Raw genomic sequence first — 16,325 nt, forward strand, 5'->3', positions numbered from 1 at the left:
GACGAAAAATGTAGCCTAAAAAACGCTTCACATCACTTAGAGCACCTTTAATTATATCTGGTTTGAAATGAACATATCTTTTCCCTTTTTCTTTTACATAGGAAAGAACAACGGCAGGCTTTTGGTCTGTTATGCTAGCAACATCTTTACAAGTTTCCCCATACGTCGGCGAAGTTATAATCAAGTTTTTATTATTTAATTAAGTACATTTTAAGTCAGAAATCGGCCATTATTGTGAAAGTTGTGACCGGAAGCGCCAGGTTTATTGCCGTGCAGTCTGACCTGGCTGCTGCTGCTGCTGGCTAGGAACAGGATGCTGTCAGGCCGAATAGACGCATCAACCTAGAGAAACCGCAGCAGCATCCTTTGTTTTCTGGAGCTGGATATCCAGGTAAGGACGGCGTACTTGCTTAGCTGTGATGCTAACCCGGCTGCCTGTCATATCTAAAATGACTGAAACGCGATTGAAGCCGTTGACGATACGCAGGAGCCGTTTTTCTCCTTCTTCATTTCCAGTCATGTCGAAAAGAGGGCTATTGTTAGGCATGCTGTCATAAAGGCACCAGCTTAGACAAATTCATTTTATTTCAGCATTTGTCTGTTTAGCTGAAGAGGTAATGTAGCCTAAGTGTTGTGTCTGTGTGTGTGTGTGTGGCATTGTGTTGTATTTAAACCGCTGTTTGAGTTTTTTGGTGTGGCGTTACAGAGCTAGCTTCCAGCTCAGAAACACACAGACATTCCGTGCTTTAATACATCCATGGTTGTGCTGCTGTCTCGGTGGGGGTCTGGCATTGCATTGCACCACCACCAGCGCGCGCGCGAGCGCGCACGCACGCACGCACCCAAGTGTAGTTGGTGTTTGTGTCAACTGCTGGTGTGCAGCCCCTGGCACGTGCAATCTGCACTTACCAACTGGTGAACTGTAGCAATTGATTCTCTTGTGTAAGGAATGGATTTTTTTTTTTTAGATATAATTTAAGGGGTGTATATTGACATATTAAGTGCTTTTTTTTTTTTTTACTTTTTTGTCTTCAGTTTTTATATAATCCTCTGTACATCCTACTTTTTAGTCTCTATGTGACAGTTATTTTTTTGTATTTGGTTGTGGCCAGGGCTGGATGTTTCAAAAGGCCTATTGGTCCCAATAGGTTATCTAAGTTTCAATACCAAAATTATTTCTTGTATAGATACAAGACATGATATTTTGCATACGCTAAGGTTTCCTGGGAACACCTATCCAAACTATTTCCTGTTTCCCGAGAAATATATTAATGGGAAAACGGGAAAAACAAATTACTTTCTAGGCGTAAACCTTTTATGTAGCCTACAAAATATACGTATCACTACAGAAATCTGTAAGTCCTTTAGGGGCCTTTTAGACCAAATGCGGTTTGACCTTTGACATGGGTTAAGCCACATCTACAGCTCGCTTTACGCGGCAAAAAAACATTGTGGTGCGGCGCAAGCCATTGAAATAATTGGCCCTATCTTGCACCTGACGCAGCGCAGCGCAAAGCCCCACGCAAGTGTCTTCGCTAGTTTCAGACCAACACAGTTGTCAATTTCCCGTCCGGCGCCCACGTCGTGTAAATAGCAAATGCACCTGCGCCCATTTTTTCGGACCCTTTATTTCCGCCATTAAACTTGCAAAAGTAGATTTGTACACCCCCTAAACGCACCTGCGCCAGACGCTTCGCAGCGTACGCTTAGATCGCTAAAATAGGGTCCGATGGGCTTCAGAGCGTCCCCACGTTTGGTCGGAGCGGACCCTTTGTAGAGTGGCTTGCGATCAGCTCCGGCCACGGGGCTTCTGCTTCAAGCAAAAACCAAATAATCTGTCAGTAAGCAATAAGTAGGAGAGAAGAAGAAGATAGCGGAAGTTAACGGAAAGCAGGCTGTCTGGCAACAGTAGGAAACGCATCCATTGTAAACACAGATGTACCGAGAACATCTGTACTCTAATTATTAACTCGACTGTCGTTTATCTCAGTCGTAATCACTGTCTGCCCCTCGATGTTACGAACGCTCTTTCCAAAACGATCTCTCATGTTTTTCCACACTCTCCAGCAAAATGCTTCTTCTTTTCCCAGTGTGGAGCCATTTGACTCCCTCTGGTCTCCACACGAAGAATCATACGGATGCGAACCTGCTCATGCTCGGATATTCTTCCTAGCTGAGCGAGTTGAAACAGAAAGCATCATTACACAGACGTCATTTTCTGGCTTGCGCACCTCACGCAGGGATCAACCCGGCGACCATAAACCTTCAGGGGGCGTCTCAGACCCTGTTTACACGTACGTGGTTATTTTTTACAAACGGAGACATTTGCCTTCGTTTGTGCCCTTCGTTTACACGCAAACGGAGAATTCGCCTCTGAAAACGAGTCTTTCTAAAAACTCCGGCCAGAGTGGAGATTTTGGGAATCTTCGTTTGCACGTAACCTGAGACAAACGGAGGTTTAGGCAGCCGAGAGAGAGAAAGAGGACGTGATTGGTTGCTGTTGTTGCTATTGTCGGGATTCTGATTGGCTAACGTGGGCTTGAGCTTCTCGTTACACCGCCACCTACAGGTTTGGCGCGCTCTTGGCGGCATATATACACGGGTACATATAAACAAACACTTTTCTGAAAAGGGAGAGGTTGAAATGTCTGTTGATGAAAATAGCCGGCCACGTGTAAATGTAGCATCGGCGCCAGCAAACCATAGACACAGACAGCCCGTAGCAAAACGTTTATATAACCATACGGAACAAAACATCACGTATCAAACCGTTCGGGGCGATAACACACCCCTACTTTTTTGACAAAATTTTTTTTTAAACTTTTTATGTGCATCACTTTTTCATGTTGCTTGCTTCCTACATGTTCTGGAAAACATATCATTTTGTAATGCACCTTTCCAGTCAGTGACAACTTTGGGGGAAATTATGGAGAGTGCACAGTGTGTAACCAAAACATGTTTTTACATGTTTTGGTTACACACTGTGTAACCAAAACGGTCCCAGGGTTGCTGAGGGGGGGTGGGGGGGGGGCAGATAAGCTCCTTCCACATTCTGTTTCTTGTGTAGGCCTACATTTTTCTTTTCTGCAAAACTACCTGTGGCCAGATTTGCTGTAGAACAACGTATTTAAACACATAGGCCTACATTCAGGACTATTGAAATGATGAAAGATACATTTCGACACTGGGCCTCTATACAAGAGAGGTCTCATGATGACAATTGAGGACCCATCTTATCATATTATGCCTTTTTATATAATAGAGGCCTTACCCGCCTTATCATATCCGTTAATTGTGCTGTAGTGCTGCATACTTCTAAACAAATGTTCAATGAAATCAGCACAAACCAGTTGACATACAGTAAGCCTGGAGCTTTTGAAGCCACTGGAGTTTTGGGGGCCCCGGGGCAGTTGCCCACTTTGCCCAGTCAGTAATTCTTTCATGGTGCCCGGTCAAAAAACTTGAACCAAATATTTGATCCAGCATTCGTTAAATTAAACAAAAGTGTAAAAGCATACATGCTTTTTTTTAACGTAGCCTATAACCTAGTTCAGAAAACCTGGTGAAGTCCTTCAAGCCTCTCTTCTCCTCACTCTTTGGCAGTCTGTAAAGAAAACCTCTTTCTTTCTCAATCTTTCTGCGCAGTCGATTGCACAACAGCACCATTTCTTCAGTTTTCCATGTTGTATGCCCTTAGATGGGAGTGACGTTACCTTGCATGCCGTCTGATCCGTACAGTTGTTTGGTTTGTTGAGGCCCTTCGACCTAGTTACAGAGTCGAGGAAAAGTAATGGAATTTTACATCAGGGCCACAGTGAGAACCTTGAATGCTGACAGTGCACTGCTTCTGTCTGCAGTCTTGATGAGTAATGCTGGATAATTGAGTCTATGCAAACACCAACACTCTGGGTTTTTCCTGGCTCTGACTGGATCTTCGGCGTACGGCCCAGGGCTGCAGTGTCCAGGAGCACCGGAGAGGGATTTGATCAAATCTATGCAATGTTGGAGGGAAATATATATGTTGACTATTATTATACTTGACTGGGTAATAAAGCACACAGCTCCCCATGTACAGTATAGACTTTGTTGGGGTGGTCCACTGAAGTGGATCCCCCCCCACCACACGCACACACACCCAAATGATGTCTTTCTAGAGGCCTTCTGTCTGTGATGAGGCACGTTCATCTGTTGCTCCTTTTAAGAAACTCTCTGCTGCGCTTCAGTGCCTCTACATCCACCTACCACTCTACCACCCTACCACCCTTCCACCCTACCACCCTTCCACCCTACCACCCTACCACCCTTCCACCCTACCACCCTTCCACCCTTCCACCCTTCCACCCTTCCACCCTACCACACCAGATGCAGCTTGGTACCTCTGAGCTCTGCAAAAAACACGATTCAGTAGGGCCGGGTACCGAACGTTGATACTTTTATGGCACCGGAAAAAAACTCCAGTCCTATGAGTATCGAAAAATTATTTATCTTTCGGTGCCAAATTTCGGTTCCAAAAGCATCTGAGCGCGTTCTGTCCTCGCCGCATATTGACACAGAGCGGAGCGCACACACACACGCACACACACACACACACACACACACACACACACACACACACACACACACACACACACACAGAGGTGCGGACGGAGTAAACTGTCTGCAGTTTTGTTGAAGTCACAGAGAGTCACGGTTGGTTTCAAGTGTGGTTACAGCTTTTTAAAACTTAACGCAGACAGCGTTTGCTGCGACGTGATATTAATGGCGAGCCAAAAGCGGTCGCAGTGCTGTTGACGTTCCACTTCCTCTTAGACAAGCAGGCACAACGGTGGTTTCTCTGCCCTGATGACTGACTGACAGGCTGAGCTTGCAAGGCAAGGCAACTTTTAATAATGTTACTCTGAGTGAGCAGTTTTACCAGAATATTTTAATTTTGATAACTGTTTTGATTCACAATTAAGGTGGAAAATGTTTTTGTGTATAATGTATTTTTGTTGATGTTGAAATGGATTTTAAAACATATGGTATCGAAAAAAGTATCATTAGGAACCGGCATCGAAACTGAGGTATTGAAATTGCCCTATGATTCAGTCATATTACTAACTTTTGGGCCCAAGTAACGGTTAGTGTAAGGTAGAGGCTATGTGTGGTTTGCCTTGTAATGTTTCATTTGATTTGACTACCCAGTTAAACTAGGAAATAGTTAAATTTTTTATAAACGTTAAAACTAAGATTACTTTTGTCTTGACACTGACTTCAGTATATAGCACGATTTGTTGTGTAGAATTGTAAGGAACAATGTTACTCTTTATTTGGTTGGTCACCAACAGGAACACCCCATGGCCCACACTGCACCCCTGTTTGATGAGACTGCATCAAGTATTTGCAAAATACTGGTTACCGGTCTGTGTATGCAAGTGTGTGTTTTAGTCCGATTAGTGTGCAGTAGCTGCTGCTCTGTATTTCCACTGACTCTGCCCCCCCACCCTTTCTTTCTGTCTGCCTCATTAGTATTATCCACCTCTGATGAGCACAAGTTTAATTTATGACATTTTCACAAGACACTTAATTAGTACTACACTGATTGATGGAAATTTGATTTTGAATTTCAAATCAGTAACAGATAGGAGGAATTCAATTCTTAATTCTTCTCAAATTAATTAAACAGTTTTGTACCACTGAAGACGTTGATTTAGGTTATATCCTCCTTCCCCGAAAGTAGCTGAATTTGTTCTTCCCTCCCACATGGTTGCGGTTGATTTGAGTCACAAAACATTGACTGTACAAGTGTTAAGGAATTTGTCCAGTCAATAGAAAGTCCTTAAGTGTGTGTGTGTGTGTGTGTGTGTGTGTGTGTGTGTGTGTGTGTGTGTGTGTGTGTGTGTGTGTGTGTGTGTGTGTGTGTGTGTGTGTCTGTGTCTGTGTCTGTGCCTGTGTGTGCGTCAAATTGCGATTATTTTGACTGACGTTGCGATCGCGATATGATTCACAATATTGGAGGAATGATCAATGTTTTTGGATCATCATTCTCATTTTCATTGAAACACAAATAAAAATGTACTATAGTCATGTAGTGTGATTATTATTATTATTTTTTTTGCAAGAATCTGTACCAAACAAAGATGTTTTCCTTTATAGTCTATAGGATAGGATTTGTAGGCCGGGACGTCTCTGCAGCACCACAACACTTCATTCAGAATGGTTAGACACCCCCCTCCCCCGCGTTTTGGATATTGCACTAGTCCATATTGCGATTTCGAAAAAAAATTCCGATTAATTGTGTGTGTGTGTGTGGGGGGGGGTCTTCCAGATGGCTGCCTCAACCAGATTACAGATTTTAAACCTTTCTACTTTACCAACCCTGAAAACAAAGGCGTACGTTCTCATCGTTGTGTCCGACACAGCACTGAAGTGGGGCACCAAATGGTTACAGTAATTCTCCTTCCTTGAGATTAATTAATCATCAAATGCTGCAAATATTCATTGCTTGAGATTTAAGAAAAGCTACCACCCACCACGTCAGTCTTCGAAGCCACTGGCCTACATTTACATCGGGTCAACAGCATCTCTGCTCGTGGGATGATCGGGCATTTAGCTTCCATTCTATGACTTTAAAGTGGTGCAATGTCACTTTTGATACAATCTTCTGATGTATTTATAGGAAAGGAAAACCAAATGCCTGTTAAGAGTTGGGTTGATTTGTTTTTCTGATCTGATCTCCGGTGTATATGAGCTTAAACCGGAGTGATTTTATGTAAATCGGCTGAACCGTCATTTGTCATTATGACACGTTTTGGCAAATTACAAAGTAGCCTCCATCAGCAACCTGTGCCGATGGCGTCACAGCGCTAAATCCATTATCTTATTATCTGTATCTTAGATTGTTGTTGTTGTTGTTTTTTTTTGGTTCCGTTGCAGTCATTAGCAGACAGCGGTAAGCCAACATCCACAAAGCTATCATTACTACTTTGCCACTTCCTGCGTGTGCTTAGCAATAAATGCATTCCGATGTGAAAACATTAGTAGGAGACAACCGCTTCGGAAGCCTGTAAATAAGCTCAGAGAAGCCTTTTCTGCGTGGACACATGGGACAGTGAATGCAGCGTCTGTGTTTTGATCCACCTAAACATGGCTGGCAAAATCCTAACCTCAGCGGAGATGGATGCTGCTGGATCATCCACAAGCTGTGACTTCCAGACAGGGATCACTGAAATGTATGAGTTCAGCAGAGCGTGTTAGTGCCGTTTATGTGGCGGGATAATAACGTTACATAAGAGCAATTTTTTTTTCCAGTGACATCTGCTGTACAGCAAGGGTACTGAGGCTTTTTAGACCATATCTGCCATCGTTTATGTAAGCAACTGCGCTGTCGTGTTCCCTGGAGATTGGATTTTAGGAGGAATGGATTGTTGGAAAAACATCTTCTAATCAGCGGTGAACTGGTGCATTAGTTGGTCCAAGCTCCATGTGATGCGGTCTGAGTTGCAGGGAACTGTAGATGTGAGGACTATGATATGCAGATGATTTTTGGAGGGAGCACAGTTGGGTCTTCCTGCTGCTTGCACAGAGGTTCTGTATTATGGCCTCGGTATTTACCGAGTTACAAATCAGACTAAATCAACTGACATAATGTGTGACAGACCATACCTTCTATACAAAAGGCAAGGCAAAATTACAGTATTCTTTCAAAGAAAACCCTTTGCGTTACTATTATCACTTACCTGAGTGAGTGTTTGCTTAATAAAGATATATTTTTTACGATAATACAGAACATAACCTCATCCTTATCTCCTGTATTATAAAAGTACATTTTAGCCTGCCAAGCTACAGTTGATGACAACAGTCCCCTTATTATATTTCATTTCATCAGTTATTTTATGAAGATCAATTATGTATGATAACATGGGGAAAAAATGTGTGTCAGCTAGGGTTGTGTGATATGACTTTATATACTGTTGATACAATATAAATGTCTTCTATCAGAGAGTCTGCCGTATCACCCATACCATGGTATGATCCAGTGTTTTCCCCTGGATGGTTTGTGGAAGACTTAGGTGCGTGTATTTAGTGGGGGGGTTAGGGGTCCTCCCTTAAGAAACATTTTTCTAACGTTTTTCAATAAAAATAAAAAAAATAAAATCATTTTAGACCATTATTATGTCTAAAACATTAGAAGCTAGAGCAGATAATAACCCTCAAAAAGCTTAAAGACTAAACTTGCTAAAGGAGTCCACTGGGAACTACAATCATTAGATCTGAGAAAAGTAATTTATTTAGTGTTTTAAATTAATTAAGTGTTTTTATATATTTTTTTCAACTCTTTTTATTTGAATTTCACAATAAATGACATACAGCGGAGGCCATGGGGAACAAAGCATAGTTGAGACCGTATGTCAATTCCCCTCAAGTCCCTTACCCACCCGCAAACCAACCCAGATCAGGTCCAAACCAGACGGGGACAAACAACACAGACCCATGCATGCACACAGACAAATACACACCAGTAAGGACATACAACATCCAAAAGATAAAAAAAAAATAAACCAATAAGTTCACAAACAAATTAAAAGCAATACAGGAAGAGAGAAAAAAGTGGCGGGGGCAGCTGACGTCGACTAGAAGGAGCTCAGTCCTCCAAGTCAGGAGTTAAGCTGAGGGAGTCAACGAGTTCTAGGAAAGGTTTCCACGTCTAGGAATGGGGAGATAGAGCCTTTCAGTCACGGTCTAAGCTTCTCAAGCTTCAAATTGTCGAGCACCTCTTTAATCCAACGGTCGTGTGTAAGGTGTGTGTGGGGGGGGGCGGGGGGAGAGGAGAGCCTCCAGTTGAGCAAGATCAGTCCCCGGGCTAGCAGAGATGTAAACAAAGTACTTTTTTTTTTTTTTTTTTTTTTTTTAAAGGTATTTCAATTGCTGCGTTATGGTGGTTCTTTGATCTATAAACATGCCATATATGGTTACATTCTTTTTTATTCTGGTCACCCATTCCTCATGTAAAGTTTGTCAACTACCCAGTTAAACTAGGAATTTATTTTTTATTTTTAAACGTTAAAACTAAGATTACTTTTGTCTTGACACTGACTTCAGTATATAGCACGATTTGTTGTGTAGAATTGTAAGGAACAATGTTACTCTTTATTTGGTTGGTCACCAACAGGAACACCCCATGGCCCACACTGCACCCCCGGTTTGATGAGACTGCATCAAGTATTTGCAAAATACTGGTTACCGGTCAGTGTATGCGAGTGTGTGTTTTAGTCCGATTAGTGTGCAGTAGCTGCTGCTCTGTATTTCCACTGACTCTGCCCCCCCCCCTTTCTCTCTGTCTGCCTCATTAGTATTATCCACCTCTGATGAGCGCAAGTTTAATTAATGACATTTTCAAAATGATGGAAATTTGATTTTGAATTTCAAATCAGTAACAGATAGGAGGAATTCAATTCTTAATTCTTCTCAAATTAATTGAACAGTTTTTTTGTACCACTGAAGATGTTGATTTAGGTTATGTCCTCCTTCCCTGAAAGTAGCTGTGGTTGCGGTTGATTTGAGTCACAAAACATTGACTGTACAAGTGTTAAGGAATTTGTCCAGTCAATTGTGTGTGTGTGTGTGTGTGTGTGTGTGTGTGTGTGTGTGTGTGTGTGTGTGTGTGTGTGTGTGTGTGTGTGTGTGTGTGTGTGTGTGTGTGTGTGTGTGTGTGTGTGTGTGTGTGTGTGTGTGTGTGTGACTGGATTGAGGCCACCAAATCCACAGAGTTCAACGGGCTCACTGTCTATCTGTGGCACACAAAACCCGGCATGGATTAACTTGTGTGTCGCCTCTGATCTTGTTAGCAGTACTTCTGTCCCACTGACCACTGAAAATTTAAGGGAACTTATTATGTTATTTACATTTATTGCAAATTAGAGATGCTAATCAGGGGTCAATTTATAACAAATAGTGGCAGTCCTAGCCTTTGCTAACCACAGACAGTTACTTTTGACCAGTCAAAAGTTTGGACACGCTTTCTCATTCATTTGAATGGTGTGAAAAGTGTGTCCAAACTGTTGACTGGTACCGTAGATTAGTATAGCCCTAACTTTAAAGCCTAATTAAAGTTTAAACCTGGTACATCCAGTCTTGTGCCGATTCTCTGGCATGTGAAAGCCCCCCATGTCCTGATAACTGTTTAGAAAACAGTTACTGTATATGTTTTAGAGAACTTATGGTGCGTTCTTTTTGTCCACCGAAGTCGTTTTACGAGTCGTTTTCTGGAGTTACGACCTGGAAGTTGCAAAAAGAACGCCCCCCGAGGTCGTATTTACGACTCGTCAAGTCGTCTGAACTCAGAGGACCCCGAGCTCACTTTCAAAGATGGCTACGTCGTGGATCACACGTAGTAAACATTGTGGTTATCTACAATTTTAAGCACTTTAGTCTTTGTTGTAACCAAATGAAGAAGTTGTACACATAGCGCTGTATACTGCTACCTATAGGCATGTCGCTACAGTCTTATTAGGAGTTAAATACCGCCTGATTAGTTATTTTGTAGCTTGTGCAGCTGAAATTGGCTAGAGACGCTCGGTTGCTATATGACAACAATGGCTTTAAGCCGAGTCTTGAGCAGAAAGCAGAGCAGTAGCCTAACGTTAACGTTAATCAAAACGTAATTTTCATGTATCAAACTGTGAGATATATCTGTGTAATATGTCAATAACTGGGTGAATATAATCCTAAATGTTACTAAAAATGTTACAAAAATCCATCTTTTCTCCGACTCGTAGTATTGTGTGACAAAAAGAACGCAACAACCCGCGGTTATTCGTTTTTCGACACGGATGTGACGTCACGCTCGAGCTACTAGTCGCGATTACAAGACAAAAAGAACGCACCATAACAAACAGCAAGAATCAGTCTCTGATAGTGATAGACCGATTTTATCAGCCGGCCAATATTTCGGGGCGATATTTGCATTTTTACGTGTATCAGCATCGGCCGATACGCGGCTGCTGCGTTCGGCGATAGTTTTTTGCCGGCATTATTTACAGACACAGTCCACAGGCAGCTCTGTGTTGCTGGAGACGCTGCAGTTCACGCGCAGACCATGCACTGCCCCTCCCCCACTAGCAGAGTGCTAAAAACGTCACGTTGAGTAAGAAAAAGTTAAAGCCAATTCAACTCTGGCAGCGAGCGGGCGTGTGCGTGAGACGAACACGAACCTGTCAGATTGCCCATGCCCCCCCCCCCACCACCACCACCACCCCAATTAGGCGTATCAATGGCTCCCCGTCTGAAAAGACCTTTTAGGCTGCGTTCAAAGTGAGCTATCCAGTAATAATTCTTGTCATTATCGGGATGATTATTTTTTCGTTTAGTCTATACAATGTCAGAAAATAATGACAAATTACCATCATAGTTTTCCAGAACCCAACATGACGTCATTAGTTAAGCTTCTTGTCCAACCAACAGTCCAAAAACCCCAAAAGAAGAATTTAACAACAATATACAACAGAGAAAAGCAGCTGGAACCAGCTATTTTTTATAAAAATCTTTTACTTAAAAGATTAATTGATTATTATTAGGGGTGGAGGAAAAATCGATACAGCATAGTATCGCGATATTTTCTGTGGCAATACTGTATCGATACAGACGCCAAGTATCGATCTAATATTATGTGTTATCGTGTGTTGGTCAGTTTGTCTGCTTGACTATCCCATTTTGCAGCAATAAAATTGCAAACAGAGAAATGTATCTTTTTAGATAAAACAGATGTTGGAAAAAGTTTGCTTTTTGGGGACATAATTTGAAATTGGGAAAAATGTGAAGTTGGAAAAAAGGTAATAAATTGCAATATATCGCAGAATATTACAATATGTTTAAAATCGCGATAATATTGTATCGTGATGATATCGTATCGGGAGGCCTCTGGTGATTCCAACCCCTAATTATTATACAATTTTTACAATTTCAATCGGCCAATGATTACCTGATGAATCACTCTTATGACTAGATCGTACTGAGATGAAAATTCAATGAGACCGCTCCATTGGGACAGTAGGTGTCATGATGCTGAGGGACAAACCTAGCTGTCCGTCGTCCTACAAAAACGTTAGCTGCGAAGCAAGGAAAAGTCATTTGGCAAGGTGATGTGATGGCCAATGAAATACATGAAAACCCACATTCCTGGTAGATTACTTGAACATAAATCTACTGTTTGGCTGGCAAATAATGTGACAGAAGATAAAATGGTCCTGGTTTGCTTTTTGTAGGGATTAGTCTCTGAGCCGATCTTGGCACTGCTTCCTCTGGCATTCCAGTCGGCATCGTGCTGCCCTGAAGCACACAAAAAGCCTAGATACCAAGCTGCTTCTTCAGGCCTACCCTTTTCCTTTTTTCCTAGAGATGTCAGCCTCTGTCTTTCCTGTTGAAAAAGAGGAAAGCAGTGCCAACGTCAGATCAGACACTAATCCCAAATATGGTAGAGACAGTCTTGTCAAAATACCTCCTAAAAATGGTTTCAAAGATGTTTACTAAGCCTTTTTATTTCTAAACAGTGATTTTATTTGACTGGGTTCAACAAGGTGGGCTGGTGGGGAAAATAAAGAAATACGTCCTTGACTAGTATGGTGATTAAGGCGAGTAGAGTAGATCTGTCTGTAAACTCATTAGCTCGGGCAGACGTCAGCTTCGCTCTCGTGCTTCTTACCTTAACCAGGGCTTCAGGCTCCTCTTGGGTTGCTTCCTGAAGTTTCTCTGACATTCATCCTGGATTTCAAAAGCATATTCTTGAAGTCCAGCTTTTTTTTTCTTCTATCAATTTCTTGACATCCGCTTTTGAAGCTCTGCGCGCTTGCATATGAAATGTGCTGACATTCGATGTTAAAGGTGGACTACTACATTTTGGCTCATCGTGACGCGAGGCGGCCCTGTTGTTGACATGGGCCACAATGTGTACCGTGATCGCGTGCTTCCTCATTCGCCACGTTGTCAAATGCTTGATAGCTGTGTGGAATTCCAGGAAATGCTCTTCCTGTGGTGAGTCCACCTGTTTGAACGTAGTATGTAGAAGTATGATGTTCTCCAGACTTTTCTTATGAAATCCCCGTAATTAAGCGAAAGCACAAGTGTCTACAAAGTGAAAGAATTTTCAAACTCAACATGTGTAGCTTGGATATCGGTCAGTTTGGAAAGCAATGGTCCAGTGTTAGAATGCACCATTAACAGCTGATTGTGCAGGTTTCTCATTCCAGGCAAGTACTACAGTATACACATTGATTTCACTAATCAAAAATAGATCAAGTGCATCATTTCCCTACCGTGGTTTATTTTGGTTTGGTGTAATGGGAGTATTTTAATGAAAGTAAACCGGTCTGAGCAGCTTTCATGTTTTAGGGAAGAGCAGATACTATATCTATTTTTGTTTTACATTTAAACAGAGTTTGCTCTTATTCCTCAATTAAAACCCCATCTCTACTTACAGCAAAGACAATCTTCAGCTGTTAGAGATTGGCAGGACCTTTAGAGCAGGTTAAAGGATTTCTCTGGTGTTGATTGTCCAAATGGGATTCTCTGATCTTTTGAAAGGGTTCTAGACATACTGTTCAATCCCATTCGTGATATGGGTTGTCAGTGATTTCTATGTAGCTTTTAAATGTTACGTTTAGATTTGAAGTTATTGTTTATGTCAGATGCCTAATCTTAGAGAGTAGGGACGTTAATGATTACCGTTTTAACCGTTAACCCACTCTAAGCATTTTGACTGATTAATACTCTCAGTCAAACAGTTAGAAACCATATTATTAAAACAAAAAAGTTCTGAAAACGTTTTTTGCATTGTAAAAGAAAAATAGGCTATACAGTCTTTCTTAACTGCTAGTTAACTTGCAAGTTGTTAGTGAAATGCTTTGCACTAGCAAGTTGCATTCTAGGCTGTGATTTTCTGTAAAGTGTGTGGCTCTCTGCTAGCCTGACAAGCCAGACCCACATCCAGATGTTGGGTCTGGGAACTCACCATTGGCGGAGCTCAATCCGAGGGGCGGGATAAACGGTTGTCTTTCAAATTCCCTCTGCACGCAATAGGATAGCGCTACAACCAGGCAGAGCAACGAAGAAGGTAGCGAAGCTAGTTGATAGATTAAACTTTTGCTGTATCCGGTCGACAAAACTCCGAACACATCTTCCTTTTTTAAGAATGATTTCAGTGCCGTTCTTTGTTCTTTTCTCAAAGAAAAGCTGAACTCCAAGTCTTCCAGAAGACCGCTGTTCACCAGCAGCAGCAGCCATAAGCCCCGCCCATCGACTCTATACACGATGTGATTGGCCTGACTAGAGTTTTGTTTTTCCAGCTCACAAGTCAACGGAAAGTGCCTAGACCCCCCTGGCTGCAAATTAAATTTGCTGCCACTAGGGTGCGTCTAGATTTCTAGGCTAGCTCTCTGCTGGACGGCACTCACAGAGTGTGTGTGTGTCTGTGTGTGTGTCTGTGTGTGTCTGTTATGCGCATATCTCTCGGACCATTAGTCCAATGGATTTCAAACTTGACAGGTGTCTTGCTACGGGCACGAGTAAGTGCGGTGCCAAGTTTGACGTTGTTTGGATTAGAAATGCACACATTGGCTTTTGTCGCTCTAGCCGCTGGCCACTCCCCCTGTCACACTGCATACTGACTGAACTTTGGCAGCTAAAATGTGACATACACCTCAGACCCACAAAAATGTGCAAAGTAGCACTACCGGTACTTTGGACTGTCTTTGACTTTGAATAAAGAAACGACAATTCCCGAATTAAAGGACGTTTCAGAATCCCACAACCAGCTACAGAGTTTTTTGTGGCAGACAGAGCGTGAAGCCACTTATAGGCAGGCTACCAGACACTGTTTTTGAGTCCCATCGTTGTCCGTGTTTGGGGGCGTGTTTGGTGGGAAGGGCGGAACGCTTTAGAACTGCGGGGGAGGGGTGTTACAGCCTTTGACTCTTTTCCTGCTTCCAACATTAGCTACATGATTGCTGGATATACCAAACTAACTTTTCTTCACTTTCCTGGAGCACGAGCAGATAGCTGAAAGTAACATCGCAACTGTTGTGTGGAATAAGGTTGGCGAAATTAAGGCGCTACGCTTTTCCAGGTCTATTTTTTCGCTAAGAGGAAACTCAACAAAAAGCCATTTGCCAACACAAAATATCAAACAAAAGCCAGACACTATATAGTATTAAGTTGCTGTAGCCTACATTCACCATTTCTAACCAGAGGCAGAACATAACGTAATCTCTGAGATTATTCCTTCACAGCGCTGTGCAATGCGAGAAAATCTCAGAGCTGAACCGGACAGACACATCACTTTTCATCTGACTCACCCTGGGTTAATTAAGTCTACTGCTAACTAATAACATTACCGTCGCCAAAATACCCCCGCGAATCAAATCCCCTTCTTCACCTGTCAAGCCGCTAAACCTGCTGAAGTGTTAAATTCGTTAACGATCATATGACACGAGAACCTGCAGCGTTCTCTGTCAGGTAAATCTGTAAGTCAGTAGTAGGCTACACAGCGGAGTTGCACATTAAGTGGTTTGGGGTCCTTCTGTAAGTTTACGAATGTGAATAGATTTTTTTGCACACCCCTATTGGTTTATTTGAATTGTTTGTGAAGTGGCTGCTGCACCTGTTGCATCTTAGTAATGTTCATGCAAGATTCACAATATTTACAATTCACAATTTGGTGGACCGTATTTCAATTTGTTTCATGGCTTTATTTATCTAGGCTATAGGTTTTTTTGTTTTAACAAACACTCAACATTGTCAGAGATGTTCTTTCTTCGAAACGCTTCACCTACAATTATGAGAAATATATTATTCACTCCTCTGTCCAGCTACAGTCCAGCTCACCTGCCCCACACTTAACTCCTATAACAGCGTACATGTCATTGTCAAGTCACATGTTTGAACTGTTAACACATTTGAATGCCTTTCTTTATCATCTGTGGTGTGAAACCATCCCAGTTCCACACAGTGAGAGAAATAAAAAGTGTCCATCCTGGTAACTGTTCACCTGTCATATCAGGTGGACCAGTTCCCACTTCTAATGAAATATGATTATTATCAGTAAACTGAAATATTGGGGTAACCTTTATACATATCTATACATATATACATTTTCCATATTTCTTCTGGTATTTAGGTATTTGTCCTTTTTATCCACCATGACTGTGCTGAGTATGTTTCCCTTCATTCTCTGCCTCTCTGGCTCTGTTATTAAAAGACCGACTTGCTCCACTTTTGCCTCAGTGGGGATCTCAGTTATATGAAAATGCAATAACAATGCTGATACCACACATCCCTTTTACTCTGCCCAGAAG

At 42.1% G+C, this 16,325-nt stretch overlaps 1 protein-coding gene across 3 annotated transcripts in view; it reads left to right on the forward strand.

Moving 5' to 3' along the window:
* Positions 1-275: 275 nt before the first annotated feature.
* The window catches only part of fam110b (family with sequence similarity 110 member B), a 39,419-nt gene continuing 23,369 nt past the window's right edge, over positions 276-16,325 (forward strand). For 2 of the 3 annotated variants that reach the window (XM_039816924.1, XM_039816926.1), the window contains exon 1: positions 276-391. The gene's annotated coding sequence lies outside the window, so the exon portion shown is untranslated. Of the gene's footprint in view, positions 392-12,853; positions 13,009-16,325 lie in introns of those variants that run through there. The other variant, XM_039816925.1, reaches the window with a different exon arrangement.

The sequence above is a fragment of the Perca fluviatilis genome, chromosome 11 (assembly GCF_010015445.1).
Source record: "Perca fluviatilis chromosome 11, GENO_Pfluv_1.0, whole genome shotgun sequence".
Taxonomy (NCBI): domain Eukaryota; kingdom Metazoa; phylum Chordata; class Actinopteri; order Perciformes; family Percidae; genus Perca; species Perca fluviatilis.